We start from the raw sequence: 23,919 nt of genomic DNA, 5'->3' as shown, positions 1-23,919 counted from the left end.
GCAGAAAGCAGAAAAAACTACCATATTTCTCAGACTATAAGGCACACTTAAAATCCTTTAATTTTCTCAAAAATCGACAGTGCGCCTTATAATCAGGTGAGCCTTATGTATGTATTAATGTGTCAAAATGTTTTAGTACAACTTTGGTAAACTATGAAGCTGCACCGCTTGATGGATTTTTGGTGCTTCAGGGCTGCTGTAGTCAGGAGCCTCATGGAGTGATATGTACCGTACTGTGCTTTAACATACTGAACTGAAAAAGTCAGTGTATTGTTCTGTATTTTATGTGTTAAACCTGAACAATGTTGAGAATTATTGTTAATGAGTTGAATAAAGTTTGACTCATCTGACTATTTTGTTTCTCTTAATGTGCCTTAATAATAATAATAAACTAGTGCACCTTATGTATGAAAATAGACCCGGTCAGACCCATTCATTGATAGTGCGCCTTATAATCCGGTGCGCCTTATATTCTGAAAAATACAGTATTTCAAAGTGTGTACGTCACTAACTCACTGAGTGCAGTGATAAACATGCTTTCAGACCTAATCCTATTAATTAATACCTATTTGAATCACAGTCTGGCGGCTAACAAACACATTAGCATGTGATCAGAAATGAAAGATTGGGGAATTATCAGCGGTAGTGATGTCACTTCTCTCTGGGTCCGTGTACAAACTGGAGCTTTGCTGTGTTTCAGTATTGAGCTGATACTACTTTTGCTCCCTCAATTTACATCATAAAAATTACACAATGATGATAACAAATGCAACAAAAGTCTAAATTTAAAAAAAAAGGAACATTTATTGAAATTAATAAAGGTGAGGTAGAACAAGTAAAAAATATTTTAACTGAATGTCTCATTTCAGTTCAAATATGAACATTTACCTTCAGGTTTGAATGAATATTCAAATTTTAAGAGACAATACCTTTGCTTGTGTTAAATAAAGCTGAAGTTTATTCAACCATTGAACATACAGGGTACAATAAAAGCTACTGTACTGACACAGGCAGTATTTCCTCATTGTTTCTTTAAGAAAATGTTCTTTAAAAAAGAAAAACCTCTGAAAGCTTTGTTTTTCTCCTATTTTTCCACTTCTTTCCATTTTGCTTCATCCTACTCTGGAAACTCCCCTTGATCCAGGCTGATAGGTGTGTTTCTGTACTCAGCCAGAAGATATGTGAGTAATAAAACAACCTTTTTTATGTATTTTTGCCCAAGATGTGATTGATAAAACTTTGACCATGTTCATTTTGTTTTCTTACTGCTAGATGTTAATTCCTGAAATCCTGTCCATCAGGGGAACATTTCCAGTCAACAGAAAGGCCTTATTGCTGCCATACAGCTACAGGAACACAACAACTACACCCACTGATCCAGCTGAAAGACTTTTAAAAAATGACTGTCTGCCCATGGACGTTTAGAGGAAGTGACCTCATTTGTTCTCTGGATCCTGACATTACTCACAACCATCAATCTGAGATGAAAACACCATATTAAAGCTTCATTGTTCAATTAATGATCTTGAAAATAAAGTCAAAGTTCTATGGAAAAGTGAAAGAAATTTGATACATTTATTTTATTTAAATTGTCTGTTCACACAAACATTATTCAGTAAACTAAATTTCAGTTTGTGAGCAAATGTTTATTGAAAATTTCATGGATTTGAATTCTTAACATTGTTAAAAAATATACCCTTAATGTGCCCTAAATGTATTTTAAAGCAGGAGTAGTTATTTCCTGTATTGTAATACATAGTCATATATTATAATTTAATTGTCTTTCACAGTAACAAAATAATTACTGCATAAGTTTATTATATGAGAAAATGTTTAATTGATAAATATTTTTACAGTATGCTTTAGAGTGATCAACTCTTATTGTAACTTGTACGGTAATCTTCCTTTACCGTAAAGGTAGAAACAGTGTTAATGATGGTAATATTTTGACAAGACCAGTAGTTCCTAAATGTAAAAGGTCTGGATAAACATTTATTCTAACAAAATGGTTTACGGTAATGCTCTGGCAACCACAGCTGCCAGTTTTTTACTGTAAAAAATGTTTTTTTATTTATTTTATTATTATTATTTTTTTTTTTTTTTACAGTGTAGCGTTTTGGTCCCCAAGCTCAAAGATGAACTTTTTTGTAAAGGTGCCCCAAGGGTTAATGAAGGAAAAAGTCACAAGTGGAACAAAATGTTGATGTTGTGCTGCTAGTGATTAATAAAAGGGTCTTTGTGGTATTTTTCTCCTTTGACCTATTGTTTTTTTTTTCTAAAACTATATTGAAAAATATAAATAAATGGAGTTTATATAATCTATGAGATATGAATATTGGTCCATATCACTCAGGCCTAATGTAACCAAAGCGTTTTATGTTATAAAGATGATAAAAAGCGTTTGTTCTCCAGTGCCACACCTGACGCTCATTACAGCCTCCTTTTATGGCTGATTAGGGTAGAGACACTCCTCTAGCGCCCTCTGCTGCTGAAATGGCTCCACCACACTCACTCAACCAACACAAATCAATACTTAAATAGTGTTAACAGTTATACTGGGGTAACAGCACTCAACATAATGTATTTAATACAACATTAGCCACCTAACATAGTTCAATGGCATTACATTAGCATTCAGTTAGCATAGCATGCTCCTGAGCAACAAACATTTAAACTCACCAATTCCTTTTCAAACGTCAAGCTCAGCAGGATTAAATGTCTCCTATCCCTGAGGTGGTGAAGTCTGAAGGTGTACAAAGGTTGTAGTGAGAACTAAAGTTGTTAAAAACCTAAAGTAGATGTTAAAGAACCAACCTGTTGTAGCAGCTCCGTGTGTGTGTCGTCACTCTCTGACACGGAACAAACACAGCTGTTTGCAATAGGTGACCGAGCTACGTGATTGGCTGAACGTAATCTCGCGAGAGTAACGTGGAGTGGAGGAAGTGACGTCACACGCTTTAAAGAAATGAGTTTTAGCAACGGAGAACCCCTTCAAAACCACCCAACTGAACTTAAAGCTTAAATACTTTATTATATTTAATAAATATAATTCTGTATAAGTATGAATTACACTGTCAATCCTATATAAATATGTAGATTAATATTATAAATATTAATCACATATATAGTTATCAGGGCTACACAAACAGTCTTAGGTAAGGTTTACAAAAGAACGTATTGCTGTTGTTTGTAGGATGCTGGCAGGAGGTCCAAGGTGCAGGTTCCTGATGTTCAGTGAGTGAGATGTGATCCAGATGTGAGGTGGAGGCTGAACACGTTCAGTTGCAGGATGAAGTGTAAAGATGACGGTTGGTAAACTGATGATCTGACATCAAATGGTAGAATGAGCCTGATCTTATACTGTGGAGTGTGTAGGTAGCTTGATTGGAGATGAGAAGCAGCTTTGCAGACTTGATTGCAGACAAGGTGGGTGGAGCCAGTTCTAAGGAAAACACACAGGGAGGAGAAAACATAGACAAAGAAAAATAGACTAGGATCCTCACAGCGACATATATGTACTGTACATTCAGTGTAGTTATTTAAAGAAACACAATGTAGAAAAACAAAACAGTGTTTATATATATATATATGGGATGCACCGAAATGAAAATTCTGATATGGATTTTTTAGGGCCGATGCCTTAGCTGATGACCAATACAAACTGCTGAATTTCTTGAGCCGATATTTGGAGCCGATACTACTTTTTCTCCTTCAATTAACATCATAAAAATGACACTATAATTATAACAATTGGTACAAGTCTATTTTTTTTTTAAGAACATTTATTGAAATTAACAAAGGTGAGGCAGAACGACAACAAGTACAAAATATAGAATAAATATTAAAACAGGTGATATAGAACAAGAACAAGTAAAAAATATAGAATAATTAATAAAAACAGGTGATATAGAACAAGAACAAGTATAAAATATAGAATAATTAATTAAAACAGGTGATATAGAACAAGAACAAGTAAAAATATAGAATAAATATTAAAAACAGGTGATGTAGAACAATAACAATTTAAAAATATAGAATAAATGTTAAAAACAGGTGATGTAGAACAAAAACAATTTAAAAATATAGAATAAATATTAAAAACAGTTGATGTAGAACAAGAACAAGTAAAAATATAGAATAAATATTAAAAACAGTTGATGTAGAACAAGAACAATTTAAAAATATAGAATAAATGTTAAAAACAGTTGATGTAGAACAAGAACAAGTAAACACAGATAACTTAATAATAATTTCTAAAGACTGATATCTGAGGTCATCGTGTAGATTCTAAATGAGGGTTTTCTGCTGTTAACAAGTCTTTCCATGGTCCATCAAACCTGGTTGATGTTGTTCAAAAACACTTGGTCACAGACAAATAGCTGTGAGTGTGAGGTTGATCAGTGTAAGGTGAATACAGATTTAGCATTCAGAAGTTATTGAAGCCCCAGTGGTGGAGTTACCAACAGAAGAGTCCACTTCACATGATGTCATGTTCATTTATTTTTTAAGTGTTCTTTAACATGTTTGTGAACAAACTCTGGGATATGTTGGAAATGCTCAGTTATTTTCAATTGTATATTTTTCTTCTGCTATCAAAACTTCTAGGAAAACATCAACAGAAATGGCAGGTCTATAAGTGCACAACTTAGATGCATTGATTGTTAATAACTAACTTGCTCATCTTTTAACATTTTAATTTTTACTATAAATGGTGACTGTACAATGAGTTTTTGATAGAATTGTAAACTATTTATCTGTATATTAACTTTTTTTAAAGTTCATTTATTGATATGTATTATTTAAAAATGGTTTTGAACATTAACAAATCATTGTGTGCATGTTGTGTACAAATATCAGACTACAGAGTGCTACAGAAAGTCAGCGGTTCACCATCAGACAGGTGCCAATAGGTGAGTTTTGTAAATTGTGTACTAATTTGAATTTTTTTAAAAATTTAAAGATTTTTGCCCTGAATTAATTTTTTTCAAATTATTGATGTGTTGTCAGCTGGTTGGCATGATCATGTTCTCCCTCATTCAAAATCTTACACAAATTTTTACTTGTTCAAATTCAATTTTTGAATAGCCAAAAGTGCAAAACAGAGCTGAAGTGGTTTAGACTTTAATTTATAATATTTACATTGCAGGTTGATATAGAGCTCGCCCTGTGTATTGGAGAGATGATTCGTCGCAATTACTTCACCCTTGAAAGTTTGAATGAGAGAATTCTATCGTTTCCATACCAGCACACAGACAAGATTGACAAACCTCATAAAATACCATAGACCTTTGCTGTAAGGAAAAGCATCGGTGGTAATGGCCATGAAAATGCCACATTGCTTAGACGGCTCCCTTTGATTATTGGGAATGCAGTTCCTGAAGAGGATGGAGCATGGACTGTGCTAATGGACTTAAAAGAGGTAGTAGAATTATCGCTGAGCTCTGAATTCACAGAGGAATCCATTCAGTATTTACAGTCCAAGATACAGGATGATAGAGAGATGCTGAAAGAAGTCTTTCCAAATTTCAAACTCCGTCCTAAGCATCACTACACTGAACACTATCCTGACCTTGTACGCCGTTTTGGGCCCCTTGTACACTTGTGGACAATGAGGTTTGAGGGTAAACACCGTTTTTTCAAGAGAGTTGTACACGACACACAAAATTATAAAAATGTGTTAAAAACACTTGCAGACAGGCATCAATACATGGTAGCATACCATCTCAGTGCCTCAGGATTCTTCAAACCTCACCAGCAGACATCAAATGTCTCTTCTGTACTGGTATCAATGCTTCCAAATGTTGCTAAGACATACATTGAACAAATAACAGCAAGCAATGTTATTTACAGCACATCAAAGGTCTGCATTGATGTAACTGATTATGATGTAGGAATGTTTTTGTCTGTGGGACAAGAGGGAGGACTGCCTAGTTACTGTAGAGTTGAACAGGTTCTCCTGGTTAACAGTAATGTTGCCTTTCTTTGCCAAGAGCACACATCACACTACATTGAACACCTGAGATCTTACGAACTTTTCTCAAGCAATCTGACTATTCACACCCCATCAGAGCTAAATGACAAAACACCTCTTTGCGCTTACGACATAGATGGAAGATTGCTCTTGACACCCAAACGTTTCATATTATTACTCTAAATTATCTTGGAGTTGTGCGAACCAGTGGGGCTATGAATAAGCTGCCCCACTCCAGCATCTGGCCTTCCATACATCCCATCGTTCAAGTGGTGCCCCAGTGTTTGTGTGGACCAGTGGGTATGTGGACATGCATATGTTGTGTGTGTGTGTGACCTTCACTCTCCATGAAAATTAACATGTTTTTGTCTTTTAGGAACCAAAAGATGGCTGCTACTCAGAATCATATGCTGCGTGTGTATGTTACACGAGACACCGCCCTGAAACTTACTCTACTTCAGCGACCAAAGTCAGTGGAGGAGCTGAAAGAAATAATGCAAGAGAGGTTCAAGCCAAGACTGGATGGGGACTTTAGCCTGCACTATGAGAATCCGGACTTTGATGGTGATCTTTGTCTTCTTGTGGACATCCAGGAGTTACCGTTGAAGGGAACATTGAGAGTCGTCAGATCCGAAGGTGACACCTCATCTACTGCGTCTTCTGACACACTCATACTCCCACATGTACCTGCGTTACAGCGCCAGAAGAGTTGGCCTGACCACTTTGTTGTTCCTGGTTTTGGTTATGAAATGGAGCATATACTAGAAGAAGGAAATCGTGTTTATGAAGAATCAGGAAAATTGCTGAAGTTAAAGAGGTCACAGAAGAGTGAAATCCTTAAAAAAATGGCTGAAACGATCTACAGTTTTAAACCATACCCACATGTAAAGGAATTGTCAGTGGCTGCTCAGGCTTTGATTACAGCTAATCCATGTCTCAGAATGACAGCTGGTGATGACGGGGAGTTGGGATGGAAACGCCACTTAGGGTACAAGGTTGCATCATACCGTAACAATCTGGCCAAAGCTGGCGTTGCCGAAGTAGCAATCAACACAGGGAAGCGGAGCCGAAACAACCCCGACAATGATCACCCCCATCAAAACATAAAGAAAGCTTGAAAAGCTGAGGTCAACTATATCATCAACCTACCGAAGGATCAAACCCCAGCCACTCTGGAAACAATGAGAGAAGAAATCTTACATGAAGTCGAAAAGACTGAGAAAAACCAATTAGTCATAGGCAAGCTCATGAACACAACCTATGCCCTTCGTCGCCAAGAAATCGTTGGAGCCCTTGTAGCTCCGCGGGTGAAAGACGTCGTGGACAGATGGCCAGCCCTTCTTATGGAGTCACAGGTAAAAAATGAATAAATATATACATATATATTTTACTGTTCTTCCTGTTGAGAGCAATTCCTCAACATGACTCTTTAGCATGCCCGCTTTGAACATGGTTGAGTTTTTCCAATATTTAAATGACTTTTTGAAAAATCTACATTTTCAAAAAATTCACCAAAAAGCAAATGGCAGATGTAAAAGCGGACAAAACATCACGCTGTGACATTTTTGCAATTCACAGTAAACAAAGTTTACAGAGGTTTGTTTTTCAATTTCCTTTAGATTGTACAGCCAGTTTTAAATTAAAGAATGACAATTAACTGTCAACTTTGACCATGGTTCTGGTTCTGACTCATCTGACTTGGTTCTGACCTAATTGAATTTCCCTTGGTGTTGCTACCTGCCAAGTAAAAATTAATTTACCATTCTGTTCCTAATTGATCTTTGTACATTTCTGTGTAAATCTGTCCATGTACAGGTGTTTGCAGATTTTCACCGAATCAACAACGTTACCCTGCGCAATCCATTCTACAAGGAGTTGGACAGACACGCGCCTAAACTCATCACCTTGTTTAGAGACAAGGCCACCAAGACTGGCAAGATAGCTGAGGAGCTAGCCAAGCTTATTAGGATTTATGACCTTCAGGTGAATTTTTAATTTTGCATGATTTGGAAATAAATTACTAACAGATGGTTTACAGACAACTGTAAGAAGCCAAGGTGTGAATTCTTTCAAAGTGTTTTCCTTTGTGAGTTATTGAAGTATCTACAATAGAAAGTTATTAATTAGAAAAATGTTTTACTGAAGAAATGGTGACCCAAAATACTGAATCTACCATCTATATTTATCAAAAAATTGAGCTATTTAACACTGTTTTATTCATTTAAGTGTTTGCTCTGCATTTGTGTAATAACTATTGTAATTGATATTTTTTGTCCATCTAGGAACAACGTGACGTAAATATGAAACGGGCCCTTGTCCTTCATGCACTTCCTGTGTACCTGCGTGACGATGTCTTCAAGTTCTTCAGGACCTGTAATGTAAGTGTACTATTGGCCTCATCAATCCATTTGCCCAGCTATTCAGTCAGCTTAAACATATGACATCACTCAAAGAACTCTAGGAGAACCAGGTGGGTATTACAGAAAGCAGGTTATGTGAAAACTCAGAGTGAACCCTGAGATGAGGGAAACTCTTGAGTTATTCATTCCAGAGAGCTATTCCAGAAAGGAGATTCAACAAACTCTGAGCCTAACCCTGAACTCTGAGTTGACTTACCCTGTGAAGTAAAACTCTTGAGTTTTCAATTCTAGAATGGCTGATCTGAGTTAGGTAAGGCGACTCTGAGTATGTTAACTCTGAGTTGAGCTCATGCCTCACGACTAGTAAAAATGTTGTCCAATGTTTTATTTTGTTTTAGGCTATTTTATTCAATTTAAATTGGCTGAAAATGAAATATAAAAACAGTCTCACGATGGCTCCTTACTTTGGTTTTAATTCACATATCAAACAAAGGAAAAACAAAATAAATACTAATAAGTAAAAAAAAACTCATAATTAAACAAAAATGTTTGTCAAAAATAAAGTACATACAAATCAAAGGTAGATATAAGTTGTAGTGACATGGGTCATTATGGCCGCTCCTTTTTAATTATTTATGTCTTAGAAAGATGAGAACATGTATGAACATGTACAAAGTATGAGAACAGCATTAATGTCACCTGATTTCCTCTCAGGGATCAATGATTTACTGAATCTGATCAGGTTTAATGATTAAGTTCTGATCAACTTAGTTTAAATTAACCTAATTTAAATTATCTTTTGTGTAATGTGGAATTTGAAGTTGACTAGATGTTGCACTTTGTTACTTTTGTCCCCCATAGTCTAATGCTGCCGGTAAGGAGGAGAGAGGGCGGTGCACCTACTTAGCGGTCCCCAGAGAAAACGTTCCCTTGGTGACGGCGTTTCATGCCGATTTTGTCCGTTTTTATTGGTCGATTCTGTTAACGCGGATTTTATAGAGCCCTATACTAATTGCCACTTTTGTAGCTATTTGTAGGAAATAAAGAAAGCCAAATTGTGTTATTTCTCAGTCCGGCTGCTGGAAGGCGATTCTGATATATGCTGTGTGGCCGGAGAATATAAATGATGGACTGATGAAAAGCGGTCGGCTGCTGTTCGGTTCAGTTCTTGTCAGGGAGTGAGAGCTCATCTAAACACATCTAAATTATCCTTCTGGTGTAAAACTATGAATTATTTTTGCTTCAAAAAGATCAGACTGAGAAGGGAAGGACAGCCGCTGTCAGACAGCTTCGTCAGACTCAGGGTTTCTTCAAGTTAACCTGCTAGTGAGCAGGTTATGTTCTGAGTATGTTACCGAAGGTGACTGACTTAGTTAGCTTTCTTTCTGGGGGAAAATAGTCTCAACATGTAGCTTAGTTGCAGTCTAAGTGCAAAGTGACAGTAATATCCAGACATCATTAGCACGATTAGCATCCTTGAGGGGCTGAACTCATTCTTGTATTATTTGTGTTTCGTAGTCATCAGATGGTCCAGACCTCACTGACACTCCGGTGGCTCTCCTGCCAGTCGTCATGGATGAAAATACTGATGTGGCCCTCTTCAGTCCTGAGAGCATCTGTATTGTCGTGGAGGATGAAATACTTGTGAGTGGTCCCACAAATCTGGCTGACTCATTTCTCCTACTCTTTGGGTACATCTATGCACTAGACCTACAGTACCCAAAGAATCTCGAGCTTACATTCACATTTATCCAAAAAGTTGTGATGTGTCTTGAGGACAACAAACCACTGAAAGGGCGTCTACTGACGTTGAACAATGATTTGTTCAATGAGTGAATCACTCAGAATGGACTGTTTGTTGAGCTGAGTTTTGAGGAAGTTTTTTGTTTTTGTTCCAGTCTTTACAAATAAGTAATCATTTGCCTCTTTACCTCAAATTTAAGATGTCACACTGTTTGCCTGTTCTACCTCAGATTTAAGATATCACACTGTTTGTTCGTTCTACCTCAGATTTTATACATTGATTGTAAAAAGATAAATGTTGTAGTTTTTGTACTGAATAACTTGTAGAAACCGACTGTTCAATTCATGCACTATACATGTTTAATGTTTTGTTACATAACCTACCTTGATGCACTACCTTGATGATGCCAGTTGAAGAATGGTACAGTAGAAAACTTTATTTGAATGTTTTATTTTTTATTTTATTGGTGTTGCAGCCTTCAAGGTACAGTAAGTGCCAAAACGTTTTTAAAAAGTGTTAAATGGCTCCACTTTCTGATAGTTGTCAATGCTGTTTAGGATGGAATATACTTTGAATCTTATTTAATTTTAATGTGAATCCTTTGAGTTATAATATTTAATGAGTGAGATGAATGTGAGATGGAGACCAGAAATACTGAATCTACACTCTGTTTATGACAAGCACTTTGTTTAAACTGAACTTCTTTTATTTGTGCCTTTTAAAAAGCACAGTGTTGAATAAAAAAAGTTGTTAAATTGTCACTGTGGTGTCACTTTTGTGTTCTAACATTAGCTGATTGAAATACTGATGTCGGCCCACTACACAATTATAGTTTAGAATTAATTGTAAGTGCATGTCCCACATAAGTTGTACAATATTTAAAATTTTGAGTTTATTTCCCACATTATATGAGTTGAAAAATATAGAAAATTTTGATAAGTTGAGAAATATCAATATTTTTATGATGACATTGAGATAATTTAAGGCAACTGTAAATATAATTTTTATTTTATGCCAACTTAAATCATTTAATAACATCACTCAAATATTATTGTGTAATCTGTTACACAATAATTTTTGAGTTCTGTGAACTTATTAAGGTTTACAGTGTGGGTAAGATACTATGTAAACAAACTACCAATGCTGTATTTGAACTCATCCTGAAATCTACTGGTAATGACTAACAGTAATGTCTTACTTGTTTATGTCTGTTGTGTTCTGTCTGCATGGACCTATCACTATGTGTCTGAAATAAAGTTTTGATGATGATGGTTTCCCATATGCTTTTTGTTTAGGTAAGAGGAAGAGGGACACGATTGGGGAAGTCCTCCAATATATGGAGAAGTCTGACGAGGTGTTTCTGTTGGAAGGCAGGGAGGACCATCAACTCTCAAAGGCGATTCTGGAGAGCCTAACGAACATGGACGCCCAGGGAGCAAACATGATAGCTCCTGATGGAGGAGCAGGGGAAGAAGTAATGTGCTTTTCCCCCTGAGAACATGTACATACTGTATAATATTGTAAATAAAAGTTTGTTTGAAGTGATGTGAGTTTCCTCTCTAATTTCAAAAGACATTTTTCATATTTAGTTTTACTAGTCTTCTTCTTCACATGTAGAAAATGCAGTTCTCTATCGTATCGAGACTATCTCTCCACCCAGTTACATATTCCATATGTACGGGGACTGATCCCACTGGGACAGTTGACGTGGATATTTCTTTAAGACACACCACTACGTGGCCCATGCACGGGCTTAAAAGCCCCAGGTGTGCATGCAATCACCGATTCATTGATTTCCACTCTGGCAGTAGGAGACGTGAGAGACAGACGTGTGAGGGAGATTAGCGCTTACCGTGTGTGGGAGTAGGAGTCGAGAGTCTTCGGACCCCTCTCGGGATCGCTTGTCTGCCCTTTATTCTAAGTAGTAGAATTGGCGAAGGGGTACCGTAGGGCGTATTGCACGATCCGCTCTGCTAACGCGCCCAGGTACAGTCCACCCCCGAAGCCGACCTGGTCGGCGGGCGTGGTGCGACGTCCCCTCTCCGCCTGGCACTGGAGCGACTCGAGGTGTATTGCTGGCTGTCCGGCTTCCGCATCTTTGTGTCCTCCAGTGTGTGTGTTTGTGTGTGTGTGCTCGCTGCTGTGTCTTCTGACAGCGCGAAGAAAAGAGGAGTAGCAACTGTTAGCTGCTTCGGCTACAAACAAAACACAGCGTGCGAGAGCACTTCCTGGTTTGCCTGCTACGTCAGTATGGCAAGCCGAGAGGGACCTCCCTGCAGGGGCTGCGATACGAAAATGCCTGCAGAGGACGGCCATGATTACTGTGTGATGTGCCTGGGCAGCGATCATGCATTTATGGCAAGGGATGACCCATCCTCCTGTATGAGCTGTTTTTGCTTATCGGTGAGACTGAGGGAGGCCCGATGCCATGTGTTTAGGGCACAGCCACCCACACCTGTGCATGGACTGCAGTCGGCCAAGCGCTCTAGGACTGTGGCTCCAGCAGCACAGAGCTCAGCCGATTTGTGTCCCCCTTTGCCCCCTAGTGGTGGGCTTCTGTCGGGGCACGTGCGATCACAGGGCTGGTTTGAAAAGCCTCCCACTCCTAGGCCCCCAGCTATGCTATCGGTGGGGGCAGAGAGAGGCCGCCCATCTGACTCAGAGTCGGACGGTGAGGTCGATGTGTTGAGCCTGGAGCCCTCAGACAGTTATGCCTTCCCATTGGGGGAGGAAACGGTCGTGGAGGAACGGGCGGAGCCACCCCCTCTCTTCCAGGAGATTGTGAGCAGGGCGGCAGCGGCATTAGGCATAGAGCTGCCATCTGACCAGGGGCCTCCCCCCTCCCGGTTCGATGACGCGGAGGGGAGTCGTTCCACGCGCTTCCTCGTGCCTCTCCTCTCGGACTTTGAGGAGGTGCTCCAGAAGCAATTCCAGTCGCCGTCAGGTCGCTGGTCTGGGCTCTGTAGACGCCTAGGGGCGGTTCACAACCGTGAGAGGATTGGCTGTGGGCCTTTACCTCCGGTGGACCAGGCTTTAGCGGCTTTGGTGTCGCCATCGCAATCTTTGCTCATGAGAAGTAGCTGCCCCAGTAAAAACTGCAGGACAATGGATGCACTACTCACCAAAATGCATGGTGCCATGGCGGTCCAGACTCAGCTTGGCAATACGGGGGCCATATTGTCCCTGTATCAACGCCATCTGATTCAGCGGTTGAAGGAGGGGTGCAGTGACGACCTGCTGCTGGAGCTGCAGCAGGTCTCCTCACTTCTCTCTAACCTAATGAGAGAGCAGGCCGAGGCAGCGGGAAAAGCCATGTCGGGCCTCTGGACGGTCAGACGCCACCTGTGGTTGTCGCAGTCCATGCTGCAGCCGGACGACAGGGCCTGTCTCCTCAAATTGCCCGTAGAGCCGTTGGCAATGTTCGGGCCGGGAGCAGCGGCCATGCTCCAGCAGGCGCAGGAAGCCCGCCGCTGCGCCCGAGAAGTAGCAGGCTCCCTGAAACGGAGCCAGGACTGGCGGCGCCCCCAGCCACCGCAGCCAAAACCTCCTCAGCCTGACTGGAGTCAGGGGGATCTGAGGGGCCGGCTAGAGGCGGGCAGGCGAGGTAAGTTTAAAAGGGGGAGACGAGGCAGCGGCGGCCAGAGGCCACCCCAGCCTCAGCCTCAGTCCTGACGCTATGCCCCCCCACACCGGACCCTGTCCTCAGGGGGTCCGTGCAGCGTGGGAGGATCTGAGGGCAGACCCCTGGGTTGTTTCTACAATGACCCAGGGCTACCGGTTACAGTTCTCGCGCACCCCCCCTGTGACTCGGTTGGCTGTATTTTCTGTAATCACAGACCTGCAGCACAGAGGGGCTATGCGTTCAGAGGTCTCCTCTCTCCTCGAGAAGAAGGCCATCCGGGAGGTGGGGAGGGAGAACCTTCAGGCGGGGTTTTATTCCCGTTATTTCCTCATCCCGAAACGGGATGGTACCCTCCGGCCAATATTAGACCTCAGAGGGCTGAACAAGTTCCTCCGGCCTCTGAAATGCAAGATGCTGACCATACCGGGAGTGAAGCAGGCTGTCCGGGTAGGCGACTGGTTTGCTACCGTCGACCTGGAGGATGCCTATTTTCAAATACCGATCTGGGAAGGGCACAGGCGGTGTTAGGTCTAAATACGTTAAGACCGTTGCTAAAATGTGAATGTTGGGTCTAAATACGTTAAGACCGTTGCAATCACAACTCAGGGAGAAAAACACTATCTGACTTAAAAGGCGACCAGAGGCAGAGAGGTGCGAGCTGCAGCTCGGAGAAAAACCCAACAAAAAGAGACACAAAAGTCCGATATAAGTTGGATTGCTCTGATGGTGATGCCTCAGAACCAGGTATTTATTATAGAAAACATAGACCACACCCAGAGGGCTGTGCAACAGCGCTCTGGGTGCAGGATTAATACCATATATGGTAACACAAAAACTTTGGGGGAGAAAAAGGCTCATATGTCCATGCAGTGGGTCACATACCCCCACACTGGCCCAAACTAGTTTAAACCAGCTATGGTGGACAATGGATATGTTTTGCAAACACACACACACACACACACACACACACACACACACACACACACAGTTAATCATGGATAATTTCATTTTCTAACTATCGTTTAATCATTTAACTATAACTAATAAAGTAATAAAAACCACACAGACTATAACATATCTTACATATCCGCCCTGTTGTGGGTTTGGAAAACATCAAGCAGACGGGCGTCTTCACAGGTTTACCCGGTGCCATCATAGGACCAGAACAACAGGGATGACCACCGTGAGGTGGGGCGAAAACCCGACAGCTAGTACGGGAAAAATTCCCCACCGTCCCCCCCTGCTGGGGCGAACATCGATTCTGATCCACGGTGATCTGGAGACAGTTCAGGGTGTATGTACAACTGATGACCCAAAACCATGGTGTTGAAAATAGGGCTTTAGGTCTCAGTGTGTGTTTGGAGTTGGTAAGGGAGGGTCAGAGGTTACCAGCACATAACCCTCCAGTAGCAGTGAACCTTTACCGCTCACTGTGATGATGGGAAGGTGTGGCAGGGTCTTAGTCCATCAATGGGGCAGATGGGGAGAGACCCATAACATGGAGTTGGTACTCTGGGGAAGCCTGGACCTGCATAGCACCGATGATCATGTTGTCTATGCCTTTCTTCACACAGGGGACGATGCAACAGCAGGCAAGACCAACGACCAGCAGCACAGCCAGAAGAGGGAGACCCAGACGTAGCAGGAATTGGAACCAGGAGCCTTGGAACAGCCAGTCCCACCCGGATGAATGGACATTGGACTCGTCAGCTGACATGGCACCTTCCAGGTTGCGGAGTGTTTGCAGGGCGTCTTCGATGGACTCCGAGGAGTTATTAGGTATGTATGTACAGCAGGTAGCACCCACCATAGCACACACACCACCTGTGGAAGCTAAAATCGTATCTAAAGCCATACGGTTCTGAATAGCCATTTGCGCGGTGGCCGCTGTTCTAGCATTCATTTTGTTATTAACAGCTAAAGATGCATTAAGAAGCATGTGAAAGCGGTATTGGAGGGTCTCTACCATAAGGGAATTCTTACCCACGCCTATGTTAGGGAAAAGAGCATGAACGACTTTTTGACTAGTTGACCAATATCTATGTTCGTGAGGGACGTCTGAGCCCCATATTGCATCATGAGGTGTGAAGGTTATAATCTCACGACGAGAACGACTAGGCATTGTCATATGAACTATGAAAGACCCATCTGTGACTGCTACTGGTACACAAACGGCTGACATATTAATTGGAGGGGAAGGATAAACTTTATCACCGCACTTCAACCAAACACCGTCTCTAGCAAACATTGGGACAACCGTACTGACGTTCCGAACGGTAGCACAATGGTTTATGTCTACCGATGGTAGACCTTTGGTGTTAGTTGGTGGACCATTAAATCGTACGCATAAAGGATAGCAGTGAGTATAATTACCACAGGGGACAGCATTCGTGTTTAGGTGTTTAGCAGCCTGACCTAGGGGCTCGAGGGTTTTTAGCACTGGTAGAACAGGAGGGCACGGGGTCGCGGACTTATTTTGTAAACATTCTAGTACTTTCTTTGAGTCAGGGGCTGGCAGGGATGCGGACAACAGAGTCGGGGATGTTACAGCGTGCGGCAGATGTGAGCAAACATAGCAACTATCATTAGTTACTGTTCGTGCAGATAGTTCTACCATACGGTACCAAGAATTAGCGCGCAGACGATGATGGACGTGATTATTCTGTTCAGACAGTAATGCGAGTAACGAGTCAGGTTCTTCTGTTGGCATAGGTTTTGCATTTATAACTCGTATATTCTGTCTAACCTCAGGTGATAACACTATGTCCATGCGTGGTTTAACTACAATGGGAGTGGCCGGAGGTGTAATACAAATATCCACCCAAAAGATGGGATCTGTCCCTTGTACGTCAGGGCCGAATCCCATAAGCAAACAAGACGGAGGTACCGCGGTGGTGTTAACGGTTAGGAGTAGGATGTTTTGTTTCTGAACAATTGTTTTTCGCAATGACAGATATGCCGCTGTAACAGTACGTGTAGATGATGTGATGGGCCAGGTAATAGGGGTGTAGCTTGTATGTAGGAGTACCTCAGACCAACCATGAGTAGACCACGATTGGTCTGCTCCCCGGACTTGCATGTACCATTCATAATTTACATAGTCCTTACCATGTTTCCATGGTGTGTAGCCTTTATTAGCCAGAGCCTCTAGTGGAATTGTAACGTCACTTAAAATGTCCGGTATTTGTGGTATGCACATAACGAGGTTAAAGCCCCCGGGGCATCTACCTATGTAATCATACCAAGGTGAGCTTAGAGCCCCTGCTAGCACTTCCTGGGATCCCACGAGGAGGAGGAGGAACAACAGATCCATCTCTGTGTTACTAGGGTGTATCACCTGCTGTGGTGGGTTTCTGTACCTTTTTCCCGTGTGATTGGTGTATCCACGTCTGTCTTTCAGCTATCTTAAATGCAGTTGGTGTGGTTAGCAGAACTGTGTAAGGGCCGTCCCACCGTGGAGTACACCAGTGTTTTCTCTTAATCACCTTGATGAGGACCCAATCACCAGGACGAAGGGGATCTGAAACAGGTAAAGAGAGACTAGGCAGTGTATTAGCTTCAACAATTTCAGCATCTGTGAATAATTTAACCATCCATTTTGTTATTGGATCCAACTCTCCCTCCTGATCCTGCACCCACTTAGAACTGGTGAGGGGTAGGTGAAAAGGTCGTCCTGTGACAACCTCAAAGGGGGTCAAACCCTGTGTGTTTGGTGTTATGCGCATGTACATTTCTACCAGGTTAACACACTCTGGCCAGGGCCTGTTTGTTTGTTCTACAGCTTTTTTTAATCTGTTTTTAATGGTACCATTGTTGCGTTCTACCAATCCAGCACTAGCCGGGTGGTAGGAGCAGTGATGTTTTAATTCAATGCCCATGGCCTCTGTCAGCAGGAGTATTACTCTGTTAACAAAATGGGGTCCATTGTCGCTCCAAATCTGTCGTGGGATGCCATGTTGAGGTATTATTCGTGTCAAAAGGGCCTTTGCCACTGTCATTGCATCATTTGTTTTAGCGGGCACTATGGTGACCCATTTTGAGAATGAGTCCACCAGAACCAAACAATACGTATACCTCTGAATAGTGTGCAGTGTTATGAAATCCATCATAATGACCTCAAAAGGATATGTACCAGCTAGTGTTTTACCCCGAGGGGGCCTAACATTACCCTGAGGATTATGACGACAACAGATGATACACTGACGACAAAAGTTTTTAAAATGGGTTTGGAGTCCTAGTGGTATATGAAATGACTGTTTGACTATTTGACTATGTCTACCATCCCTCCTGTTGAGACATGGGCCAACCCATGGCTCATTCTAGCAACGACGTCAAACAAACATCTAGGCAAACATGGCTTGTCATTTAACATAAATCCTCCAGAGTCATTTTTAACAGCACCTTCAGTCACCCATTTTGTTTTACGGTAAGCGGTTTTGGTGCCATTTGTACTGCTTCCTTACGTAATGTAGTAAGTTCTTTCCCTTCAGCTGAAATGTTATGACCAAGGAATGTTACTTTTTCCTGTGTAAATTGTAGTTTCTCTAATGAGGCCTTATTTCCTGTTTTTGCCAAATGTGTGAACAGCCTGATTGCCTCTGTTTCATTTTCCGCTTTGGTGGGACTGGCCAATAAAATGTCATCAACATACACAATTATCTGTGTGGTCTCTGGCCATGTGTGGTGGCTGATGCACCTGTTAATCTCCGCTGAAAAGATAGTAGGGCTATCACAGAACCCTTGTGGAAGGCGAGTGTAAGAGTATTTTTTGTTCTCAAATGTGAATCCAAACCATCCCTGAGCTGTACTATGAAGAGGAATGGAGAAAAATGCATTACTTAAATCAATTACAGTGAACCATTTTTGATGAGGTTGTAATTCATTTAACAATGTGTGTGGGTCTGGTACATTTGGAGCTCGTGATTTAACAGCCTGATTTACTGCTCTTAAATCATGTACCATCCTCCAGCCGCCCTGTGGCTTTTTCACAGGGAAGATGGGGGTGCTGCATTCAGCTGAGTCATGTTCCTGTAACACGCCTGCAGTCAGTAAATCATTAATAACAGGCTTTATTCCTTCTTTTGCATCTGATTTGAGTGGATACTGTCTAATTCGAGGCCTGTAAGATGTGGCTTTTTTTTCCTGTCTTTTAAACCCTGAGCGCTGGCTCACCAGGGCTGCAGCCATGGCCTCAGCCAATACATTAACATTAGCTGATTCAGTTTTTGCTTTCTTTTTCTCAGTGACTTCATAAGCATGTTCGGCCCATTCCATTAGCTCTGGAACAGTGAGGGTGCGGTGTGTGACACAGTTTGCTTTTATGAAATCTGACACGTTTGGCAACAAACCACTAATTAACCACATTTTTAGCTGTATTTGGTATGGATTATCCACCAGCGGAGAATGAGGAAGCCCGCTATTAGTCCTAAAAACCGTTTCTAAACGGGCACGATATTCCATTGGCGTCTCGTCTGATTTCTGACGACACGCACTTATTTCTTCGTGGCTTGGGGGTTTTGTGTAAGTCGCCCTTACTCTTTGCATCAGTGCTTCAACCTGTTGTCGCAGCTCATTAGAGTTATGTGCTAGGGGCTGACGGTTAACTTGTCTCCCGGTATAACCGCCCACCACTACTGGATATCGGTGTCTAAGTGTTAGTTTTAAAACCTTTTCCACCTCCAGTCCGTTTAAATGCCATGTCTCAATCAACCCACGTACTTGTTCAGCATAAGCAGTCGGGTCCTTCTCAACGTCACATACGCCCCTACAGGCATCTAATGCTTCCTGCTCCGTCCATGGCCGAAACAACAACAGCTGTGGGGGATGTGCACCCTGTAATGGATCCTGTGGGTTTAGGAATTCTCCTGCACGAGGGTTAGCTACCTCTATCATGGGTAAAATTGGATATAGATTTTCCTCCATCCCCGCCTGGGCTATGTATTGCTCATCCTCCTCACTGTTAACACTTTCTTTCATCTGTTTTGACTTTTGTTTAGCTGCCCTAGTCACAGGTCCCTTTGTTTCTTGTCCTGCAACTGCTCCCCCCTCTTGTAAACCCCCTGCGGCCCCATTCTTTTTGTACCAATCTTCTAGATAGCAACAACTACCGGGATACTTTCTCTGCATGAATTTCACATCATTATTTTCCATCAATGCTTTACGCTGCGCGTTACCCATGTTCTCAGCACGGGATTTACAGACACCGTTACAACAAAGAAACACCACAAAGAAACAACACACAAAGAAACAACACACAACAACTCCCGTCTGCCCTCTGTCCCTTTACCACGCCGTGTGAGTTTTACGTCACCCACCACGGTCTTCGCTCCCCGTTGTACGTCACGGGTACTATGGTGAAAAGAAACAGCTTCTCACCTCGTCAGTGCTCTCCCTGGTTCGTGGGACCCGTCACTCCCCGTCCGGGTCGGCGTTGGAACAAGCTATGACCGCCCCTGCAAAGGAGGGGGTGCCGGCAGTTTTACTAATGGTCCGGTTGCGCCCACGCCGATCCAGACGAAAAGATGTAAGGTCCCGGGTTGCGGCACCAGTGTATGTTAGGTCTAAATACGTTAAGACCGTTGCTAAAATGTGAATGTTGGGTCTAAATACGTTAAGACCGTTGCAATCACAACTCAGGGAGAAAAACACTATCTGACTTAAAAGGCGACCAGAGGCAGAGAGGTGCGAGCTGCAGCTCGGAGAAAAACCCAACAAAAAGAGACACAAAAGTCCGATATAAGTTGGATTGCTCTGATGGTGATGCCTCAGAACCAGGTATTTATTATAGAAAACATAGACCACACCCAGAGGGCTGTGCAACAGCGCTCTGGGTGCAGGATTAATACCATATATGGTAACACAAAAACTTTGGGGGAGAAAAAGGCTCATATGTCCATGCAGTGGGTCACATACCCCCACACTGGCCCAAACTAGTTTAAACCAGCTATGGTGGACAATGGATATGTTTTGCAAACACACACACACACACACACACACACACACACACACACACACACACACAGTTAATCATGGATAATTTCATTTTCTAACTATCGTTTAATCATTTAACTATAACTAATAAAGTAATAAAAACCACACAGACTATAACATATCTTACAGGCGGTTCCTCAGGTTCGCCTTCGAAGGCAGAACCTTCGAGTTTTGCGTCCTCCCCTTCGGAATCTCTTTGGCCCCCCGCACCTTCACCAGATGTATGGATGCGGTTTTGGGGCCTCTACGTTGCCTGGGTCTCCGGGTGATGAACTACCTGGACGACTGGCTAATATGTGCACAGACGGAGGAGCGGTGTCGCCGCCATCTCACAGTCTTACTGGCACACATCACGAGTTTGGGACTGCGGATCAACAAAAAGAAGTGCAGTCTACAGCCGGCACAGGCCACTCAGTTCCTGGGCATGTGGTTGGATGCCAGGACTGGGTTAGTGACACTGACTTGGGAAAGGCAGGAATCCCTCAGGATCTGCCTCTCTCGGTTTTCGCTGGGAGCCAGGGTTACATGGAGGCTTTGTCTTCGCCTCCTGGGCCTTATGGCGGCATCGGTGCAGGTGGTGCCGCTGGCACTCCTGCACATGCGCCCAGTACAGAGGTGCCTCTTTTTCTGGGGGCTTTGTCCACAGAAGCACCTGCGTGCCAAAGTGGGGGTCACCAGGAGACTGCGTTCAGCCCTAACATGGTGGGATACACCGACCAACATTGCCAAAGGGAGTTTGCTGGGTCCCGTACTCCACCGCCAGGTGATCTCTGCGGATGCATCCCTGACGGGATGGGGCGCGGTCCACGAAGGCGAAGGTGCCAGCGGAAGCTGGATTGGTGCCTGGCTGGCCCGGCATATCAATGTCTTGGAGCTGAGGGCTATCTTTTTGGCTCTTCGGCACTTCGAACTCAGCTTGCAGGGCCGTCACGTACTCGTGAGAACGGACAGCACAGCAGCGGCGGCTTACGTCAACAGGCAAGGGGGCCTGGGTTCCCCGGGCCTTTGCAGGGTGGCACACAGTCTGTAGACATGGGCAGGCACGAGGTTCCTGTCACTCAGAGCCATGCATGTGCCGGGGATGGTGAACCTGGGGGCGGACCTGCTCTCCAGGGGGGGCCCGGCCCCGGGAGAGTGGCGACTGCACCCGGAAGTAGCCGAGGAGATTTGGGGTCGGTTCGGCAGGGCTGTCGCCAACCTGTTTGCATCCCGGAACAACACGCACTGCCCGTTGTTCTTTTCCGTGGGGAGGGACGACCCCCCGCTGGGCGTCGATGCCATGGCACACCAATGGCCCCCGGGGCTGCTGTATGCTTTCCCCCCTTTCGGTCTCCTTGAAACCCTGCTGCTGAGGGCCCAGGTGGAGGAGGTGAGGCTAATCTTGGTGGCTCCCAACTGGCCACACATGATGTGGTTCTCGGGATTGGCCCCTCTCCTGGACGGGAGTCCATGGGAACTTCCAGCTCGCCGGGACCTCCTGAGTCAGGCGCAGGGGACCCTGTTCCATCCCTTTCCCCAGGGGCTCAGGCTCTGGGCCTGGCCCCTGAGAGGGCCAGCCTGTTGGGCATGGGGTTAGCCCGGTCGGTGGTCAGGACCATTCAGGGCGCTCGAGCACCATCGACTAGAGCAGCCTATTCATACCGCTGGGACCTCTTCTCATCATGGTGTAGGCTGAATCGGGCTGATGCGCTGACCTGCTCAGCCCCCGAGATACTCCGGTATCTACAGGAGCTGCTCGAGGCAGGGAGATCACCTTCCACCCTTAGGGGGATGGTGGCTGCAATCAAGGCCGCTCGTGTGTGCGATAACAAGTTGGCCGAGGTTGACTGCGTCCTCGTCTCACGGTTCCTGAAAGGTGCTGCTAGGCTCGCCCCCTGTAAAAGGTTGGCTGTCCCGACGTGGGACCTGAAGCTGGTGCTGGCTGCCTTGCGGCTGGGACCCTTTGAGCCCCTGGAAACGGTGGACATGAAATGGCTGTCACTGAAGACGGCGTTTCTCATAGCGGTGGCATCAGCGCGGAGGGTCGGAGAACTACAGGCTCTGTCGATGCACGAGAGCTGCTGTAGATTCCTGCCCGGCGGTGCGGGTGTGCTCTTACGCCCAAATCCTGCATTCTTGCCGAAGGTGCTCTCGGACTTTCACCTAAACCAGCCAGTAAAGTTAATGTCTCTCCGCCCCTCCCGGGACAGGGATGAGGGGGCGCAGGACGGGTCGAGGCTATGCCCGATCAGGGCGCTTACGGTGTACATTGAGCGAACTGGTGCGGTCAGGAAGACTGACCAGCTTTTTGTTTGTTTTCAGCCCCGGCGCCCAGGTCAGCCGGTGTCTAAATCCAGGCTGTCGCACTGGATCGTGGAAACGATCCAACGGGCTTACACAGACTTTGGCGCTCCGGCTCCGGGAGGGGTATGGGCGCACTCCACAAGAGGCGTTGCCGCTTGCTGGGCCCTGTGGCGGGGAGCCACCCTCTCCGAAGTGTGTGCGGCCGCTGCGTGGGCGAGTCCGTCCACCTTTGCAAGGTTTTACAGCCTTAATATGGCTACCGGCACCTCCTTTGGGGAACTTGTGCTGGGTACTAGTCCAAAGTGACCAGGGTCTCTCCTTTACGCCCCTGCAATGGTGAGCTTGAGGTGGCCTGGTTTTTCTTATCCGTGGGCCTAGCGGGAAGGCAGGCCGTCCGGCTACCCCTCCATACATATACGCCCGACCCTTGCGTCTGGCAGGGTTGGCTATACCGGGAGCTGCGTCTGGCGCCTCGGCTGGGGGTAGGCACATGCGTCTGGCGGGAGCCCACGTATGTGTATTATGTACATAACATGATTTTGGGTGTCATTGTTCACGTGCACTGTTGGTACACTCTGGTGGCGGTGATGTCTCATTCGATTACCAGGGTCGGGGACCCCGGGGGGAGTACTAGAGGGGTGCGTTGCTCTGTCTCCTCAGTCTCCTCGCGGTGTGTCTTACAGGGTCCCCGTACATATGGAATATGTAACTGGGTGGAGAGATAGTCTCGATACGATAGAGAACGTTCGGTTACGTGGTAACCTTGGTTCTCTGAGTGGAGAGACTATCTCTCCACCACGAGGCCGCTCGGAAACCGTTCCAATCAATATGAATCGGTGATTGCATGCACACCTGGGGCTTTTAAGCCCGTGCATGGGCCACGTAGTGGTGTGTCTTAAAGAAATATCCACGTCAACTGTCCCAGTGGGATCAGTCCCCGTACATATGG

General features: G+C 44.2%; 1 pseudogene; it reads left to right on the top strand.

Annotated features, from left to right (window-relative positions):
- Positions 1 to 13,751: 13,751 nt before the first annotated feature.
- On the top strand, positions 13,752 to 23,604 carry LOC114459035 (uncharacterized; annotated as a pseudogene).
- Positions 23,605 to 23,919: the final 315 nt, after the last annotated feature.

Source organism: Gouania willdenowi, unplaced genomic scaffold (assembly GCF_900634775.1).
Source record: "Gouania willdenowi unplaced genomic scaffold, fGouWil2.1 scaffold_235_arrow_ctg1, whole genome shotgun sequence".
Lineage (NCBI taxonomy): Eukaryota > Metazoa > Chordata > Actinopteri > Blenniiformes > Gobiesocidae > Gouania > Gouania willdenowi.
Note: the sequence above shows the minus strand (reverse complement) of the source record. Positions and strands in the feature narration are given on the sequence as shown.